Below are 18663 nucleotides of genomic sequence, written 5' to 3' on the forward strand. Positions count from 1 at the left end.
CAGCACATGATTTTAAAACACTGTGTGATTTAATTAACAACCAATCAGGATGCTTTTACTATGCTAACAGATTGTAGTTGATAAAATAAGAGTTGGTCAGTCATTTCGCTAGGAGAATAAAATTATATAGAGAGTTGCTAGTTCTGGTTGGACGTATTCCTGGAAGGTTGAGGTTGACAACCATATATAAAATAACGAAACAATGAATTTGCCCTGCTGTGGCTCTTTAGGGTAATATTAATTGCTAATTTGGCTCCTGAATCACTGAGGTCTGAGTATCACAGGTTTGAAGAAAGGAGTAAGGTGAAGGAAACTTGCAGCAGGTCTCCAAGGTATTGCTATGTGAGCAGGAGCAGGTGACTGTTTTAAATGCTGCATGCCAATAATAAGGAGCCTTTACAGGAAACTGGGGACGTGCTAATTATTCCCTTAATGAAATAAAATATCCCAAGTGTTGCAACCCAAGAATAGAGCTTCTATGCTAATGTCCCAATTCTACACTCCTTTATGAGATAACATAGAAAAGTCTCACAACCGGCTTTACGAATAACACATTCAACTGAGTTTGTCTACACTGCTCCTAACCCCACCCCCGCCCCAAAAAAGAAAAACCTGTGGAAGCCAGTCTCAGAGCCTGAGTCAACTGGTTTGGTCTTGTGCTGTCAAACCGAAAATAGCAGTGTAGACATTCCCATTTGGACTGGAGCTCAGGCTCTGAGACAACACACCCTCCTTTGCTGGATTTCAGAGCCCAAATAGTCATGTCTACACTGCTATTTTTAGCCATGTAGTGGGAACCTGAGTCACTTGACTCCTGGCTCTGAAACTCGTTGGAGTGTGATAATTTTTTTTTTTTTTTAACAGGGTCACACATACCTTTTATCTTGCATGTAACCTAATGATTGCGTTAGATCTTTACTGTTTTTGTATCTGTAAAGTACTGTGTACACCTAAAACTTAAGTAAGTTGCATGTGAAAGGGGAAGACTGCTCATGAAACAGGATTTAATTACTGAGCTTGTGTTCATTTACAGGAACACTTTTTTTTTTTTTTTTTTTTTTTTTTTTTTTTTTTTTTGTGGTTCAAAGCCTTGTATGTAGTGGTTTCAAATATACTGAAATCAATTACAAGAAATCAGACTAGAGTGATTCATTTTCTGCATATTGATTTCTGCCCAAGGTGAAACTTGTGATTTTAACAAAACGTAAGTGATTCCTTTATTTTTTCATCTTCACATAGTCCCTTCAGGGAGTTTCTTAAATTTCTTTGTGATCAAGTCTTGTAAAAGTATGAAATTAGAATCCAAACAGAAATGGTACAGAATTATTCCTATGCTGTTAAATTATAGCTAGTTCATGTTCACATGGGATGAGCATACTCCATGGTTTTTGTTTTTTTGTTTATCTAGGCCAGAATTTTGAAAAGGACTCAGTGCCCAGAATCCAGTCCAGATTTTTAGAATAGCTCAGCATCCTCTTGGGTACCAAAATAAATGTCCAGATTTTTGGGACCATCAAAGCTCACCATCTTCTACTCTGAGCACAAACTGAATTTCTTTGGCCTTGCCTTCTCTAACAAACATGTGGCAACGTGTAAGCAAAAGAAAACTTGTACAACATTGCAAAACAAAACAGTCCACACACTTCTCCCCCAGGGAGAACATGAGAGAAATAGCACAGATTTTAGTCATGTTGCTTAATGCATTTCTGGAAGGCACTCAGCAATGGAGTTCAGTGCAAGAACCCAGATAGAATAGAATTTCAAAACAGTTCAGTGCTTATTGTGTGGTGGTCCTTGTTTTAATGAATCAGACTCAGTCCAGACACTTGAAATACCTTGAAATATTCTTTGCACCAAAAGTTGATGTAGTTTGCTTACACTGTTACAGTTTCAGGTTTGCTTCAGTGTGATGAAAGATCAGTTTTGAGGCTACTCATGTGCCTCGTAGGAAAACCTTTTGTTCTTAAGCTGTAAAGAACCTAGGAACTGAAACAATGGCTATATTGACCACAAATACATGAAGTGAATTTTTTTATTCTTGTGAACTTATTTTCTGTTTGAGTTATAGGCAATACCAATAACCCTCTCCTCTTTGCAAAGAAGTAAGTTGTTGATTGAGTACGCACAAGAGAATAGATTTGATAAAAGCAGTGTCAATTCATATGAAATAAACTTAAGGCAGGTAAAACATCTCCTAGTTTCTAGGTTTTTAAAAAGTTATCCACTTTTTTAGTGCCATTTCAGAGTAGAACGGATAACCCCAACATATTTAAGAAATTAGATCCCTTCTTTAATTCAGAACAAGGCAGCAGGTGTCACAATTTGAGGCTCCTTCCATAGATTTCAGAAAGTATCTATTAAAGAGTTTGCTAACTTCTTTTCTGTAATTCAGTAGCTTTTGAAACAGTTTTCATTGCATAACATTTGACACCTGCAATTCACATTTCTTATGACAATTTACATGTAACCTAGTTTGACAGTGCATTATCAATAGAACCTTTGAGGGGAAAAACAACTCTTTTTCCATTAACTTTGGTGGGTTTTGGATTAAGCCCATACTTGTGTGTTGGTGCTATATTTATTCTCTTGTTACTCTTGCTAAAAACTGGTCCCTGGCTGCTGCAAACTCTGGTGTATTTGAATATACAGTTAGAGGTTTTTTCTTTTTATTCTTTTGTGTATATGAGGAAGATGTCAGTAAGTGAGATTTTTATATTTAAAGAGAATTTTTAAATAGTTGGAGATTCTTGCTAGCATTGTTTAATGTAAACAGATTAGTGGCAAAGTCTATGCACAAGACCAAATCAAGCATTTTTTTCAACTTTGCAATCTCCTGCCCTTGCGCTAGAACAATCCTTGAAACTATTTGAACAAGATTATCATATCTCTAACCTTTAAAGAGACCATATTCTATGTAGTCCACTGTATAGCTTTATAATGTGAGGCTGAAATTTTTCAGGATTTATAACTACAATCTTCTAATACTCAAAATTCAGATGTCTTTTTTGCAATCAATACTGTAAGGCTGCAGTTCAGTTCTAGAAAGTTTAGACCTATGTAGGAGAACTTAAAGCATTTGAATTCCAAGTTTTGAAAATGTATAATAGAAAAATCACTAGAGACCTCCATTGTGTATTAGAGTTTTAAATTAGCAAACAAAATACTACATCCCAAGTCGTACCGTTGACAAAACAAGTGAACCATGTAGTTTCATTTTGCTAGGTTGGTAGTGTTCTGGTAAGCATATTTGGAACCTCACTATGTCACTATTAATCTTTGCTGAGAAACAGAATATGACTGGGTTAGTTCTCAAAATTTTTGCAGAGTGAGAATTAAGATTCCAGTATACTTTACTGAAAATCAGGCTTATTCTCTTTAGTATTGGATGCAGTTGTGCAAAACGCTTGTTTCAAAATGCAAATAAAATATCTCCATCTTGCTAACTTGAAAAAGTAGTGCATTTTTTTCTAGGTTTCTGATATCAAAAATATCATCTGCTCAATTTTCACAACTTTTGAGTTCCTGCAGAGCCATTGAGGGGGAGCAGTCCTGCTTTGTCACGTTTTTAAGATGGTCACTTGCTCTCATATTTCTCAGCTAATTTATTTGATTTTTTTTTTTGGAAAGGATAATTAGCTATTTGATTTAAAAACTAAAATCTGTTTGTCCCAGGACTTAAGTTCGGCCAGAGCAGAACTCTGGTAAATCTTTCTAAGCCCAGGTGGCTCCTCTTCTTCCCCCACTCCTCCCCTGGTGGGCCTGAAGCCCAGAGACTGGAGCCCTGAACTAGAGGTTTTTAATAGCATGGAGATTGAGGAAGGGGCTCTGGGAAATGATCTAAGAATTTAAACCCTGGTTTGTCCCAAACTATTATCTATGTATATATAAAATTGAGGCTACATTCTATACCAGTGGTTCTCAACCAGGGGCCGTCAGTCCAGGGCCCTCCCCATGGGGCCGTGAACAGAATTCATGGGGTCCACCAAGCATGGCTAGCGTTAGACTCGCTAGGGCCCAGGGCAGAAAGACACAGCCCGACCACACGGGATTGCAACACGGGCCCTCAGCAACAGTTACCCTTTTTGCCACCCCCTAATGCAGGCTCTGGCTTTTCTATGCAGAAAAACAGTTTGTGGCACAACTGGGCAGTGGAGGTTTTATAGCATGTTGGGGGGGCCTCAGAAAGAAAAAGGTTGAGAACCCATGTTCTATATCATTTTAAACATATTGTAAAATATTAAAGGTATAGTGGAGTCTTGCACTCTAATTCCTACTTTCCCTTAACCCTTTAAGGTTAATTTCATGTGTATAAAACATACTTCAGTGCAAAGTAATTGTGGGTACATATGTAATAAGATAATGACCGTGGGTGAACACAAAAGATGAAGTCACTCCACAGTTCCCTTTCCATCAATTATGTCATCAGAACCTCTGCACTGAATTGCATCTTTGTATTCATTCCAGGGCCATCTACTGTTCTGTTATAGCCCATATACAATGAGCTTCCTAGCTCTGGAAAGATTACTATCTCGATGATTGTACTCTGAGTGTGCAGCCAGAACCATCTAGTTTCATTGTCTTAAAGAGTGTGGGAGAAGCCTCTTGTCAGGTGCTTAATATTTTTGTTTCTCAAGCACTTTTCACAAAAATATTTAGATTTGCAAAAAGGCTACATATGTTATCAGAGAACATTCGGTGTTGATCATGTCCTTGTATAAGTAAGTAAAAATGAAGGCTGTCAGTAAGAAGTTGACACTGTCACTTGTCATTCCAGGGGTTAAAATGTTATGTAGCAACTTTCTTGAAATGTCATCCTATAAAAGGTTGAAATGTCCAAAGGGTCAGGGAGAATGAAATAAGTTTTAGTTCATATAAAAACACATGTTAGTGGAATCCAAACACCACTGTGCAAAAATTTGTTAAAGCTAAATTTTCTTTCAAAAACTGCATCTGAATTTGCTCTACAGACTGATGCAGAAACTACTTCAGGAGCTAAATAGACATCTGGATTTTCAAATGTCCCCAGTATACTAGAGATGAACCTGAGCCAAAATACTGGATCTGAAAACCTCCAATCTTTGGGGAACTTAAGATCTGTGTGTGATCATCACGATTCATTTCCCTTCTCTAAACTGCACAGGAGGTGGATTAACTGACTTGTATCTCAACGCTCTAGTAAGACTGTGGTTTGTTTCCTGGCACTGATTCTTGCTTGATATTGTAAATAGTAAAAGCTTTTCCTCTGCAAAAATACTTGTCAAAGAGCCATTTTGTTTCTCAGTCTCCACCTCCAATATTTTTCCCTCACACTCATTTCAGGAGCAGTGAAGAGAGTTGTTGAATAGGAAACAGAGTTGTGCAAGTGAGGAAGAGGGGAAAAAGCAAGTTTTTTTTTTTTTTTTTTAAAATATAGATGCTCCTGTTTTAGTTTTGTTTCCTGTTCAGCTATCATGTTATGAGCCTTTTGAAATATCGTAACAATGTATTCCTGCCACCTATTGTGAACTTATGTTCTTAGTCTTAGTTTTATCTTTTAACTTTCTAATTTATTTAAATTTTGAAGACATCCATACAACTTTTAGCCTAATATTAAACCTTCATTGATGCTGTCTTCTTTAAAAAAAAAAAAAAAAAAAGAGCCTTCACAACAAGTAATCAAAACCATAATTGATTTAAAAAAAAGTTGAAAAGTCAGAAATACGAAAGGTTGTAATATGTAGGGACTGACAAATTGTCAGATCCTCAGCTTCTGTAAAATCCACATAGCTCCAGTGACTTCAGTTTTACAACTTTTTTTCCTTTTTGCTTAATATATTTACATACAAAAAACATTTAAGTGTTCATAGTTTCCAAGGCCAGAAGGGATCAGTGTGATCATCTAGTGTGACTGCCTATATAACACAGGCCACAGAACTTCCCCAAAATAATTCCGATTAGAGCTAGAGTATGTCTTTTAGAAAAATATCCTATTTTGATTTTAAAATTGCCAGTAATGGAAAATCTGCCAAAATCTTTGGTAAATTGTTCCAATGGTTAATTACCGTCACTGTTAAAAACTGTTCCTTATTTCCAGTCTGAATTTGTCTATCTTCCACTTGTAGGCACTGGGTCTTGTTAGATTTTTTTTGTCCACTAGATTGAAGAGCCCATTATGAAATATCTGTTCGCTGTGTAGATACTTGGATTGTGATCAAGTCTCTCCTTAACTTTCTCTTTAAGATAAATAGAATCTTGTTTAGGTCGCAAAGTCAAACACTTGAAGGTTAGGAAATGCCAGATTTAGGGTAGCTCACATAACTTTCTTTCTACCCTCATTTTAAAGTTGCACATTTAGGGTTATGTGTGGGGTGGTTTTTTTTGTTGTTGTTTAACTTCCAATCATATATTGGGCTCCTATACAACTAGTTAGTCCTGTTTTCCCCCTTCTTGCCCTTCCTACCTAGAAGTTCCCAAATGGCAACTTATAAATCTTGGCCCAAATAATTAAATTTGTGTGGATAAGTGCACACCCAAATGATCAGAATTGAGAATGTGTATTCAGATAATTACCTAATTTACATAGTCCTTGGTGTAGAGGAGTAGACTCACTGCTAGAGTGAATCCTTAAAGCACAGGTGTGGTGTAGTAGCTCTCCTGTCTAGCACCCCTTGCCAAGAGTCATGCTGGTCCCTCAGTGGTCCACCTCTTCTTCAGGCTTGTGCTTTAGCTGCACCCCATTCAGGCTGACAAAGTCTAGCATAAATAAATCAATACCCCGGTCCTTCCAACTAATCTGTCTCCCTTGGGTTTTGGAACCTTCTCTCAAAGTTTCTAGCAGTCCATATCTTAAGAGCTTCCCATCACCTTAGCAGTGGCTGGTAGGGACCCCAGGTACATCCTCTACACTACACCCTCTTGCTGCCACCTTCCTGGACTTCCTCCAATGCTGCCTGTCCCTGGACTTCTCTCCTCACTCTGTGTAAAAGCTTCTTGTTCCTTACAGATCTCGCCACTCTGTACTATCAGGAGTGTAACTTGAAAGTTTCTCCTTGCAGCCCCTTTCTGCTTCATGTGTCCTCTGTTTATAGCACCCCCCAGCCCCTTCACAGATGGATTCCATCATTAATTAGGCCAGGCCTACATTAACCCTTTCACCACACATGTGGGGTAGTCACCCTATCACAGTAGGCAATACAGGTTTTGCAAATTACGATCCTCTAAATTTTGGGACTATGTTGTTTTTAGACCAGTTGTACCTTGTTCATGGTGCACAACAAAGCCCTAGCTTAGGGATTTCTGATTGCTAGGATAATCAAAATGGGTATAGGTTTCTTTAAAGCCCTTTCCTACGTGCTGACATAATTTAATGGCATGTTCCAGCCTAGCTTGCGCATTCTGGTGGCTGTGCATTTCAGCAACCACAGCCAACTGACTGTAGACATGGAAGTGCTGCTTTATACTGCATCACTACAGCCTGTTTCAAATTGCCCACATAGTACTGAATCAGCAAGGGGCTTTCTAGGAGAACCAAGTTTCAGGTCTGTGATTACAATTTCTTAACCTCATAGGGCAATCACTTGCTCAGCCAGCCTTACACAGTCCTCTTGAGAAATGTAAGTACACACCCACAGGCTTACTTAGTTCCCAGACGTGTGAACGAGCAAATCTCCATAACCAGTGTCACAGAAAGTGGTGTGAACATTTTATTCAGTTGTACAACTTCTACAGCTTGTCAGACTTTAGTTCATGAATCTGGGTGGAATTTTATAAGCTGTGTTTATACAGGTCAGATTAGATGATCATAATGGTTCCTTCTGGCCCTAATATCTATTAATGAACCGCTTGCATATGTGGTCCAAAACAACATCCCGAAAGAATGTTACATCAGGACTACTGAAGTCTGGTTAACAAGTTTATCAGGCAGGCATCTGCATAGAAAGGGAAAGCCACTCCTGTTGCCCCAACTGGTTGAATATCAGTTTCATCCAGTGTGTTCCTGAATGCTTTATCAGAATAATTCACTTCATATTCTGGCTCACCAGTGTTCTCTTTAGAGAAGGACCAGGGTCACTGATGCTCAATTCTGCAAAATCCTGCCTTTTCCCTTTTGAGCCTAAAAAGGTTTTCCCTCCAATTAATCCAGCTGTTTGTTTCTGCAGGACCTCTCAACACTTGTTTCTCTTGTGGTCTCAGGAGGGAAAAGCTTTGTAACTGCATGAAGTCACCTAGCAAAGGAACATTCCAAAGAGCAGCAGCTTTCCCTTGACTTCTAATTGTGACTTATTTTATTGTGCTGCCCTTCTTCGTGGCACCTGTATCAGTAAATGGAGATTAGGACATTGATAATTTAAGTAAAATTCATTCATTTTAAGATTAGTGTTGTGCTGATTACTAAAAGCATTAAGGAAGCTTTAAATGTTAAATGTGATCATTTCAGTGTACACCAGACTATAGTTCGCTGCAGCTGTGCTCATAGGGCAGGGGTCAGCAACCTCTTGCATGCAGCTCGCCAGGGTGCTTACCCTGAAGGGCCGAGCCAGTTTGTTTACCTGCCGTGTCCGCAGGTTCAGCCGATAGCAGGCTCCCACTGGCCGCAGTTCGCCGCTACAGGCCAATGGGGGCTGCGGGAAGCAGCGCAGGCTGAGGGATGTTCTGGCCGTGGCTTCCTGCCACCCCCATTGGCCTGGAGCTGTGAACTGTGGCCAGTGGAAGCCACGATTGGCTAAATCTGCAGACACAGCAGGTAAACAAACTGGCCCGGCCTGGCAGGATGCTTACACTGGCAAGCCACGTGCCAGAGGTTGCCAACCCCATCATAGGGTCTTAGCAACTGCTGTTTCCCAGAGATAGGCAGGCAATGAGTAACAGTTTAACATAGGACCTCTTATCCTATGCTACCCCGAAATTATTTTCCCAAAGGTTTTATGGGTAAATATTTTTCATTTTACCCATTAATCAAGCTATCTACAGACTTACGGTCCAATGCAGACCATTGAAGTCGGGGGGCTTTGGATCAAGCCTTTCTTTCCCCCCTCTGAAACAGTAATATGAGTTGTAAATATTGACACATGAATGCTTGCAAGGAGGTGATGTTCACCATGTGATTATGAATACAATGTACCTGAATGGTTGCTGACAGATCCACAGAGGTATGTAGGCTCCTAACTTGAAATCCGTGGAAGCTAGGACCCTAAATACCTCTGTGAATGTGGAACTTAATTTTTCTGTGGCTCAGTTTCCTGCCTATACAGTAAGGATGCATGTAGAGCACTCTTGATATATTCTGATGAAGGGCACTATAGAAGTTAGTGTAGCAGCTGGCCTAAAACTAAAATGAAAAAGCAGAACTTGCTTGTACATAGTGACTTAGTTCAGGGTTTGGGGCTACATAGCTTTATGGTACTTTGTAAAGCTGCTAGTGGTACTGGGGGCCAGAAACACTGATCTGACCAAGGTGTGCTCAGCTTAGGAGGAAGGGGAAAGTTGAGTCTAAATGACTTTTCCACTTACCGCGTCCTGGGCCCTTTTGGCCCGTAACATAGCTGAGAGCAGCTCTCCCCTCTTGAAAAGCACAGAAAGATCTTTAACTTTTACCTGTATCATTACGATAGATCTAGATCAGAAATGGGCAGAAAAACATTGATTTGTCTCATCTGAAGTACAGCATTTCAACAGACTTCCTCTTCCCAAGCTACAAGTTACTGCCCTGAAATATCTGTGGTGGGTACAGGACTTAAACCCATGAGGTGAGTGCTATCAAATGAGTCATACTCAAAACCAGATTTAACTTCAGAAAACTGACTTTCAGTTCTAATCCTCATTAAGTTTCATAATGCATGACATTTTAAATTGTGTTGTGCTTCCCTTTTAAATGATTGATAGTCACACTGTAGAGGCACCATATGAATGTAATTCAAGAAAGTGTTAATTATCCTTATCAATCCCTGTATTCATCTACCAGCCTTTCATTTACTATACTGACATTGACTTTGAGTCACTCTGACATGACACTTGCGTGTGAATTTTTGAATGAGTACTGTTTTTTCTTTTACTGTGGCTTCCTACGTAGATTATACTACCATAGGACTGACACCAGATCGGTAATTTCAAAATGTAACTAGTCTCTGATAGTGGCCAATACCAGAAGCTTCAGAGGAAAGTGCAAGAAACCCCAGAATGGACAATTTTATGTAATAACTTTGCCAGCAGAGGACTTTTCTTTTAATAACCCCCTCCACTGAGAGCATCTGTGCTATGATTAAGTCACTTCATTTTCTGTAGGACGTCTCATTTCCATTGGCTGCACAAAGAGCTACCATTGCACAAAAAAAAAAACAAAAAAAATACCATAAAGAAAAAGAACCACTATCATCAGACACATCAGATGAGCGCACTTCTTTCAGAAATATAGCTGGCTTCTGAGATCCATGCATTCAATACTTTCAAGATTGACTATTTTATGCAATTTGCTATATTTAGAATGAAGTCCCATGACTCATTGGGTTTTTTCCAGGACAACAATTAGCATCACAGGTCCCCTATGAACACTTCACTGCAGTGCTCCAGTCACTGCACTGGCTCCCCATTTAATGTAGAATCCAGTTCAAACTAAGGACAAACTTTGAAAGCTCTCCAGGGGTTTCTCGAGCTATCTGAGAGAAAGTATCCCCCTCCGTGACAGTGATTTTACCACAACAGGTATGTCTACACTGCAGTTAGACGTATTGCAGACCCATCCCCGCTGGCTCAGGCTTAAGGGCCTTTTAATTACGGTGTAGACATTTGGGCTGCAGCCTGAACCCAAATATCCGCACTGCAATTAAACAGCCCTTTAGCCTGAGCCCCATGAGTCTGAGTCAGCTGGCGTGGGCCAGCCAGGGCTATAGACATACCCAGTCAGGCAAAACAAGAGCGCCCACTAACTTCCTGCCTTCAGATCTAAATAGCAAACTGATCTGTTTGACCTAGCTTTCCTACAATAGTATTCTTTCTTAAGGCAATGCAAATTTAGTATATTTTCCTACCTTGGGGATTGAAAAGAGATCACTGCCTTTATTAAGACTTTGTCTACACTATGCACCTTTTAACGACACCGCTGTGCCACTGCAGCTGTGCTGCTAAAAGGAGCACAGTGTAACTACTGTTTTTAGGCAGGAGAGAGCTCTCCTGCTGACAAAAAACTTAGACCCGCAACGAGCGGCAGCAACTTTGTCATTTGTATACGATTTTTTCTTATCAATGAATATTCTTATAGTCTATATCAATGTCGTAACACTTTTTAACCTTATTGAACACTTGGCTTCAATGATATTTGTGGCAATGAGTTCTTAGGGAGGGTGGAGAGTATCTTCTATCAGTTATTAAAGTTCCTTTGTGTGACTGAAGCATCATTGTAATTCTTCTGTAAAATGTAAAAAGAGCTGATGTTAGCAGTTTAGTTACTTAAGAACCATTATTGGCTTACAGTGGCACAAGGCAGGTTAGTGCCTCTGCTTTATATATTGGTTTGAATTAATAAAACCGTATAGACTTTTTTGCTTACGTTACATGTTGATTTCTTTGCACATGGACCTTGTCTTTTTCTTTACACTTAAAAAGACTATATAGGCTCTGGGGAGTAGATTTAGAAAATCATCTTTTTTTGCCATTCCCTTTTTGGCCTTTACACTTCAATTCAGGCATGGTAGCAAAAACACTAAAATAAAAAATGACCAATTTATGAATATATATTTGTAAGTTGCAGGGGCTTCATGTTCCTGGGATGTTATACTGTTGAAGTTGAGACTACATTCACCATACTGGCAGCCTCCATTCTCATCAGACGTACTGGCAGCGATGTGTTAAATTATAAAAAGATAGCAGCTGATGTCAAGGCCTCTTGAGTAGGGAGCTATTTCAGATCACTGTACTAATTTGGGGCAAGTAGATATAAAATACAACTCATCACGCAATATAGTCTGTAAAGCATACTCGGAGATTGCTGCTAAATCTATGGAGAGGAGTAGGAAAGGAGGGGAAGGAATTGAATGCTTGCAGTTGGCAGGCACTTTGGACAAAAACATTCCTGTGATTTAGCACTTTTCTATATACCTAAGGTTACTTCTCTGCAAAATCATAAGAGTACCAGTCTGATTTGGTCCAAATTCGAAGGTCCAGATCCTCAGCTGGCATAAATTGATGTTTGTTCTGCCAATGTTAGGGAGCTACACCAGTTTAACCAGCTGAGGATATGATCCTAAAAATGTAAATTTCTTAATGTAAAATTTAGTTTAATTTGATTAACCAAATAAATCATAGTGTCTCAAATTCAACCCTAGTGGAAAGGGATGAATTTGCCCTAATATCTTTAGTATTTTTGGATGGCCTTTGAGCCATGCTAAACTGTACATTTCACACACATACAAGATGTCTGTGTTGGGACTCCTTAAATTTCATTGTAAAAGCTAAATCTGAATTCTACAGGAAGTGCATTTCCTGCAGATTTTGTTCCAGCGTGGGTGGGGGGAGAAATCTGCCATGGTCCTGGTAGCAACATTCGTACAGGTTGTACTCTTATGCGGTATACAATATGCATGTCTGCCCGATTTCTATAAATAAGGGTTTGTTTAAGTTGGGCAGTATTTTTGCTGCTGCTTCTTCGAGTGCTTGCTCATATCCATTCCAGTTAGTTGTGCGCGAGCCGCGTGCACATTCGTTGGAGATTTTTACCCTAGCAACACTCGGTGGGCCGGCAGGGCGCCCGCTGGAGTGGCACCGCTATGGTGCCGGATATATACCCCTGCCAGCCCCTCCGCTCCTCAGTTCCTTCTTGCCGCCTGTGTCGGTCATTGGAACAGTGGAGTGCAGCTTAGCTGACCTCCACCTCCCTAGCGATTCGCTCGTTTCCATTGTATTGTGTATATAGTTCGATTTCCTATAAGTATAGTTAGTGTTTAGTTATTAGTTCTGTAGTAGTTATTGTATATAGTTAAGAGAGCTCGGGGGTTAGCCCCTTCCCCTCACCCAGTACCGGGGCCCATGCCTGGTTCACCGGGCTTCAAACCGTGCTCGGCCTGTCATAAGCCAATGCCCATAGGAGACCCTAACGACTCCTGTCTCAAGTGCTTGGGTGAATCCCATTTCACAGACAAGTGCCGCACCTGCAAGGCTTTCAAGCCCCGGACTAAAAAAGAGCGGGACATTTGCCTGAAGCAACTCTTGATGGAGGCAGCTCTGACTCCGACAGTGAAGGCTCCTCGACATCAGCCATCACCAGCCCAAGCTCCTGCCCGGCACCGCGCTCTCTCACCAAGGAGCAAGAAATACAAGCCTCCTGCGGCTACTGTATCTATGCCACAGTCTGAGCGCTTAGCTAAGTCAGACCGCCCGGCACTGACAACTGCCGCGGCACCGACATCCTCCGCACCGTTGATTCCGGCCTCGCAAGAGCTGTCGAGTCCCCTGCCTACCAACTCCCCAGCACGCGCCATGGTTGAGCTTATCGTGCCCTCCACTCTGGAGACGTTCTCCACGGCATGGGACTTGATTGCCTTGACAGAGCCTGAGCTGCCTCAACCCCTGGCACCACCGGTGCGGATTGTTCAGTCAATAGGCAGGCCGGCCCTCATGAGACCATCTTCGCCCGGTACCACTGAATGTCGCCAGTCCCGATCCAGGTCCCGCAGACACTCTCGGTCTCGTCATCGATCCCAGTCCCAGCACCACTCGCAGTCCCGGTACCGCTCCCCATCGAGGTACTGATCGTACTTGCGGCACCGTTCGAGGTCCCGGTCAACAACCAGATACTCTCAGCACCGCTCTAGGTCCCGACACCACTCGCGGCACCGTACCTCTCGCAGCCGATCTCGGCACGGCGATTCAAGGCACTGGTCAATCTCCCGGCACCGCGCCGGTCGCAGGTCCCGGTCTCGTTCCCGGCACCGGTACGACTCCCGGTACCGTTCTCCGGCACCGTGTGGGGACAGATCGAGTGGACTCAGGGACCTGCATCAAACGGTCTCTGCCCCTCCATGGCCTTCTCGTCATCCATCTACCTCCTCCCATGCAGACAGTGCATCCTATGGGGATTTGGATACTCACAACAGGTTCGCCCAAGGAACCCTTGGCCCGGACCAGGGACCTCATCAGTGGTCCTTTTGGACACCTTGGGCTTATCACCAAGCCCAGAGTGAACCCCCTATACCATTGCGCTCTGGCCCTTCCGAACACCGAGTGCCAGAGGCCACCGTTAGCAGACCTCCCCCGGCTGGTACGGAGCCATCTCCTGCCCACGTACCGGACCCACAAGATCTACTGGCTCCGGACATTCCTCAGGATCAGGACTCAGTCCATGACCCGCTTGTCCCCGGGGTTTCATCCTCCTCCTCCTCCTCCTCCCCGGATGAAGCGGTGGCGGGGCCGTCATCATTAGGACCACCTCCAATCGACCTCAAGTCACACCAGGACCTTCTGCGCCGTGTTGCCCTTAATATCAACTTACCGGTAGAGGAAGTTCCTGAGGTGGAGGACCCGGTGATCGGTATACTGTCAGCAGAGGCGCCAACTAGGGTGGCCTTCCCCTTCATTCGTTCGATTCAGGCTAGAGCGGATACCATCTGGCAATCCCCAGCATCCATACTGCCCACAGCCAGAGGGGTTGAACAGAAATACATGGTGCCCTCAAGGGTATGAGTACCTTTATGTGCACCCCCCTCCCTGTGCATTGGTTGTACAGTCCGTCAATGAACGGGAGCTCCATGGCCAGCAAGCCCCTGCACCTAAATCAAGGGAGGCCAGGCGAATGGATCTGTTAGGAAGAAAAATCTATTCCGCAGGAGGCCTCCAACTCAGGGTGGCGAACCAACAAGCCCTCCTGAGTGGGTGCAGCTATAACACCTGGGAGGTGGTAGGGAAGTTTACAGAGCTAGTCCCGCAGGACTCCTGCCAGGAATTCACAGCACTCCTGGAGGAAGGGAAGAAAGTTGCGAGGACCTCCCTCCAGGCCTCGCTGGATGCCGCCGATTCGGCAGCTAGAACGGTCGCCCCTGGAATCGCCATGCAACGTATATCATGGCTGCAAGTGTCAAGCCTGCCATGTGAACTTCAGCAAACTATACAAGACTTACCTTTTGATGGCCAGGGCCTGTTCTCGCAGAAGACGGACCCTAGGCTACAGAGTCTAAAAGACAATTGCGTAATTATGCGTTCACTGGGAATGCATACGCCACAGACTCAAAGACGGTCTTTCCAGCCCCAACCTCAGAGCCCCTACCCCCCGCCTCGGCCAAGGCAAGACTTCACCAGAAGGCGAGGTCGTCCCAATCGCAGACGTCAGTCTGAGACTCAATGGGGTAACAATTCCGGTCCCACCAAGCCACCAGTGGGACCCAAACCAAACTTTTGAGGGTGCGCCCGAGAGCAGTGTACCAATGGCCTCCCAGGTTCCTTTTCAGTTCTACAACCGCCTTGCCCCATTTCTCCCTGTGTGGTCCCAACTAACCTCGAACCGTTGGGTCCTACGCACGGTGGAGTTTGGATACTATCTTCAGTTTATTTCAAAACCCCCCTCCCAGTCCCCCTCCTTGTCCCTCTTCAGGGACCCCCCTCACGAGCAACTCCTTTTGCAGGAGGTTTGGAGGCTCCTTGCAATGGGAACTATAGAGGAGGTACCGGAGGAGTTAAGAGGCAAGGGGTTCTATTCCAGATATTTCCTAATCCCCAAGGCAAAAGGGGGCCTCCGGCCTAGCCTGGACTTGCGAGGACTGAACAAATACATGAAAAAGTTCAAGTTCCACATGGTATCCCTGGGAACCATGATCCCTTCCCTGGATCCCGAAGATTGGTACGCCGCTCTCGACATGAAGGACGCATATTTCCACATCGCTATTTACCCCCCCGCACATACGGTATCTACACTTTGTGGTGAGTCATCAACATTACCAGTTTACGGTCCTTCCCTTTGGCCTCTCCTCGGCCCCTCGGGTATTCACAAAGTGTATGGCGGTAATCGCCACCTCCCTCCACCGTCGTTGAATACATGTCTTTCCATACCTTGATGACTGGCTTATTCGAGGGACCTTCGAGGCACAGGTCACCGCTCATGTGAGCGTCATCAGGGACCTATTCACCCGTCTAGGCCTGATAATCAATTTGAAAAAATCCACTTTGGTGCCTACGCAGAGAATAGAATTCATAGGGGCTACGCTGGACTCCAGTCTTGCAACAGCCAGCTTGCCTCCACCTCGGTTTCAGGCTATAGTCTCCTTTGTACAAAGACTACAAAGCTTCCCAACAACCTCTGCCCGCACTTGCCTTGGCCTCCTCGGTCACATGGCTGCGTTCACTTTCATCACAAAGCACGCCAGACTGCGCATGCGTCCACTTCAAACTTGGCTCGCCTCAGTCTATCATCCTCACAGGGACGCTATAGACATGATACTCACAGTTCCATCGAGCATTCTGGGCTCCCTCGACTGGTGGCTGATGCCATCCCTTATGTGTACGGATCGACCGTTCCATCCACTGCAGCCCTCCGCGTCCCTAACAATGGACGCCTCGTCTCTCGGCTGGGGTGCTGACCTAGGGCACCTTCGCACTCAAGGCCTTTGGTCCTCTCGGGAACTGGCTCTTCACATCAATGTCCACAAACTGAGAGCGGTCCGACCGGCGTGCCAAACCTTCCAGCATCATCTACAGGGCTGTTGTTGCAGTGTTCACAGACAACACGACGGCCATGTATTACATAAACAAGCAGGAGGGACACGATCCTCCCCCCTTTGTCAAGAGGCGATGCAACTGTGGGACTTCTGCATAGCCCACTCAATAGACCTGGTAGCCTCCTTTTCTCCCAGGAGTCCGGAACACTCTCGCGGATCACCTGAGCAGGTCCTTCTTGTCTCACGAGTGGTCCATCCGTCCAGACATTCTCCATTCTGTATTCCGGAAGTGGGGCTTTCCCCAGATAGACCTCTTTGCCTCCCAAGAGAACAGGAAATGCCAGGTGTTCTGCTCCCTGCAGGGTCGCTCCCCAGGCTCCCTCTCGGACGCGTTCCTAATTCCCTGGAAAGGTCACCTATTTTATCCCTTCCCACCTTTTCCTCTCATCCACAGAGTTCTACTGAAACTCCACAGGTACAGAGCCCAACTAATACTGATCGCTCCGGCATGGCCGAGACAGCACTGGTACACCACTGCTTGACCACTCTGGCAGCCCCGATCCCCCTGCCACTCTGCCTGGACCTCATAACGCAGGACTTCGGCAGGCTTCACCACCCGGACCTGCAATCCCTTCATCTGACAGCATGGCGGCTGTCTGGTTGAACCAATCTGAATTGCGTTGTTCCACCTCCTGTGCAACAGTGCTGCTGGGAAGCAGAAAGCATTCCATGCGGGCAACATATCTTGCCAAGGAGAAGCACTTCTCCCACTGGTGCGCCCAGCATGACTTTATTCCCGAAGGTGTATCGGTCCCCATTATCTTGGACTATTTATGGTCCCTCAAGGAGCAGGGCCTTGCAATCTCTTCTATAAGGGTGCATCTTGCAGCTATTTCCACCTTCCATCCTAGGGAAACTGGCAGTTCGATCTTCTCTCACCCCATAGTTTCCACATTCCTCAAGGGCTTGGAGCGGCTCTACTCTCAGGTCAAGCGTCCATCCCCTACTTGGGATCTCAACCTCGTATTAACTAGGCTCATGGGCCCCCTCTTTGAGCCTTTAGCCACATGCTCGCTGCTGTACCTGTCCTGGAAGACAGCCTTCCTCGTTGCTATCACCTCAGCTAGACAAGTATCGGAACTTCGCGCTTTGATTGTGGATCCTCCGTATATGGTATTCCACAAGGACAAGGTACAACTGCGACCGCACCTGGCATTCCTCTCTAAGGTGGTCTCTGCCTTCCACGTTAATCAAGACATCTTTCTACCAGTCTTTTTCCCGAAGCCGCACTCATCGTGCTGGGAACAACAGCTGCATACCCTGGATGTCCGCCGGGCTCTCGCCTTTTACATCCAGAGTACCAAACCTTTCAGACGTTCGCCTCCACTATTTGTAGTGGTCGCAGAATGCATGAAGGGCATGCCAGTCTCCCCCCAGCGGATCTCATCTTGGGTGACATTCTGTATCCGGACATGCTATGACTTGGCCCACATTCCGACTGGCCATCTCACCACCCACTCTATTCAAGCTCAAGCCTCATCTGCCGCTTTCCTGGCCCATGTTCCCATCCAGGAAATATGTCCCGTGGCTACCTGGTCTTCCATCCACACCTTTGCATCACACTATGCATTGGTCCAGCAGTCCAGAGACGATGCCGCCTTTGGCTCAGCGGTCTTACGTTCCGCATCGCCTCGCTCTGACCCCACCACCTAGCTAAGGCTTGGGAATCACCTAACTGGAATGGATATGAGCAAGCATTCGAAGAAGAAAAGATGGTTACTCACCTTTGTAACTGTATTGTTCTTCAAGATGTGTTGCTCATATCCATTCCAAACCCGCCCTCCTTCCCCACTGTCGGAGTAGCTGGCAAGAAGGAACTGAGGAGCAGAGGGGCCGGCAGGGGTATATATCTGGCACCATAGCGGCGCCACTCCAGAGGGCGCCCTGCCGGCCCACTGAGTGTTGCTAGGGTAAAAATCTCCGAACGTGCACGCGGCGCGCGCACACACCTAACTGGAATGGATATGAGCAACACATCTCGAAGAACAAC

At 44.5% G+C, this 18663-nt stretch overlaps 1 protein-coding gene and 1 long non-coding RNA gene across 3 annotated transcripts in view; one reads left to right on the forward strand and one right to left on the reverse strand.

Annotated features, from left to right (window-relative positions):
- Positions 1 to 18663, forward strand: part of PTPN1 (protein tyrosine phosphatase non-receptor type 1) — a 63758-nt gene that overhangs the window by 24889 nt on the left and 20206 nt on the right. Inside the window, exon 1 of one of the 2 annotated variants that reach the window (XM_050918139.1) lies at positions 9623 to 9725. The exons of the other annotated variant lie outside the window; for it this stretch is intronic. The gene's annotated coding sequence lies outside the window, so the exon portion shown is untranslated. Of the gene's footprint in view, positions 1 to 9622; positions 9726 to 18663 lie in introns of those variants that run through there. 2 annotated transcript variants of the gene reach the window in all.
- Positions 1 to 18663, reverse strand: part of LOC127031388 (uncharacterized) — a 45497-nt gene that overhangs the window by 16166 nt on the left and 10668 nt on the right. The gene's annotated exons all lie outside the window — the stretch shown is intronic.

This window comes from Gopherus flavomarginatus, chromosome 11 (assembly GCF_025201925.1).
Source record: "Gopherus flavomarginatus isolate rGopFla2 chromosome 11, rGopFla2.mat.asm, whole genome shotgun sequence".
Lineage (NCBI taxonomy): Eukaryota > Metazoa > Chordata > Testudines > Testudinidae > Gopherus > Gopherus flavomarginatus.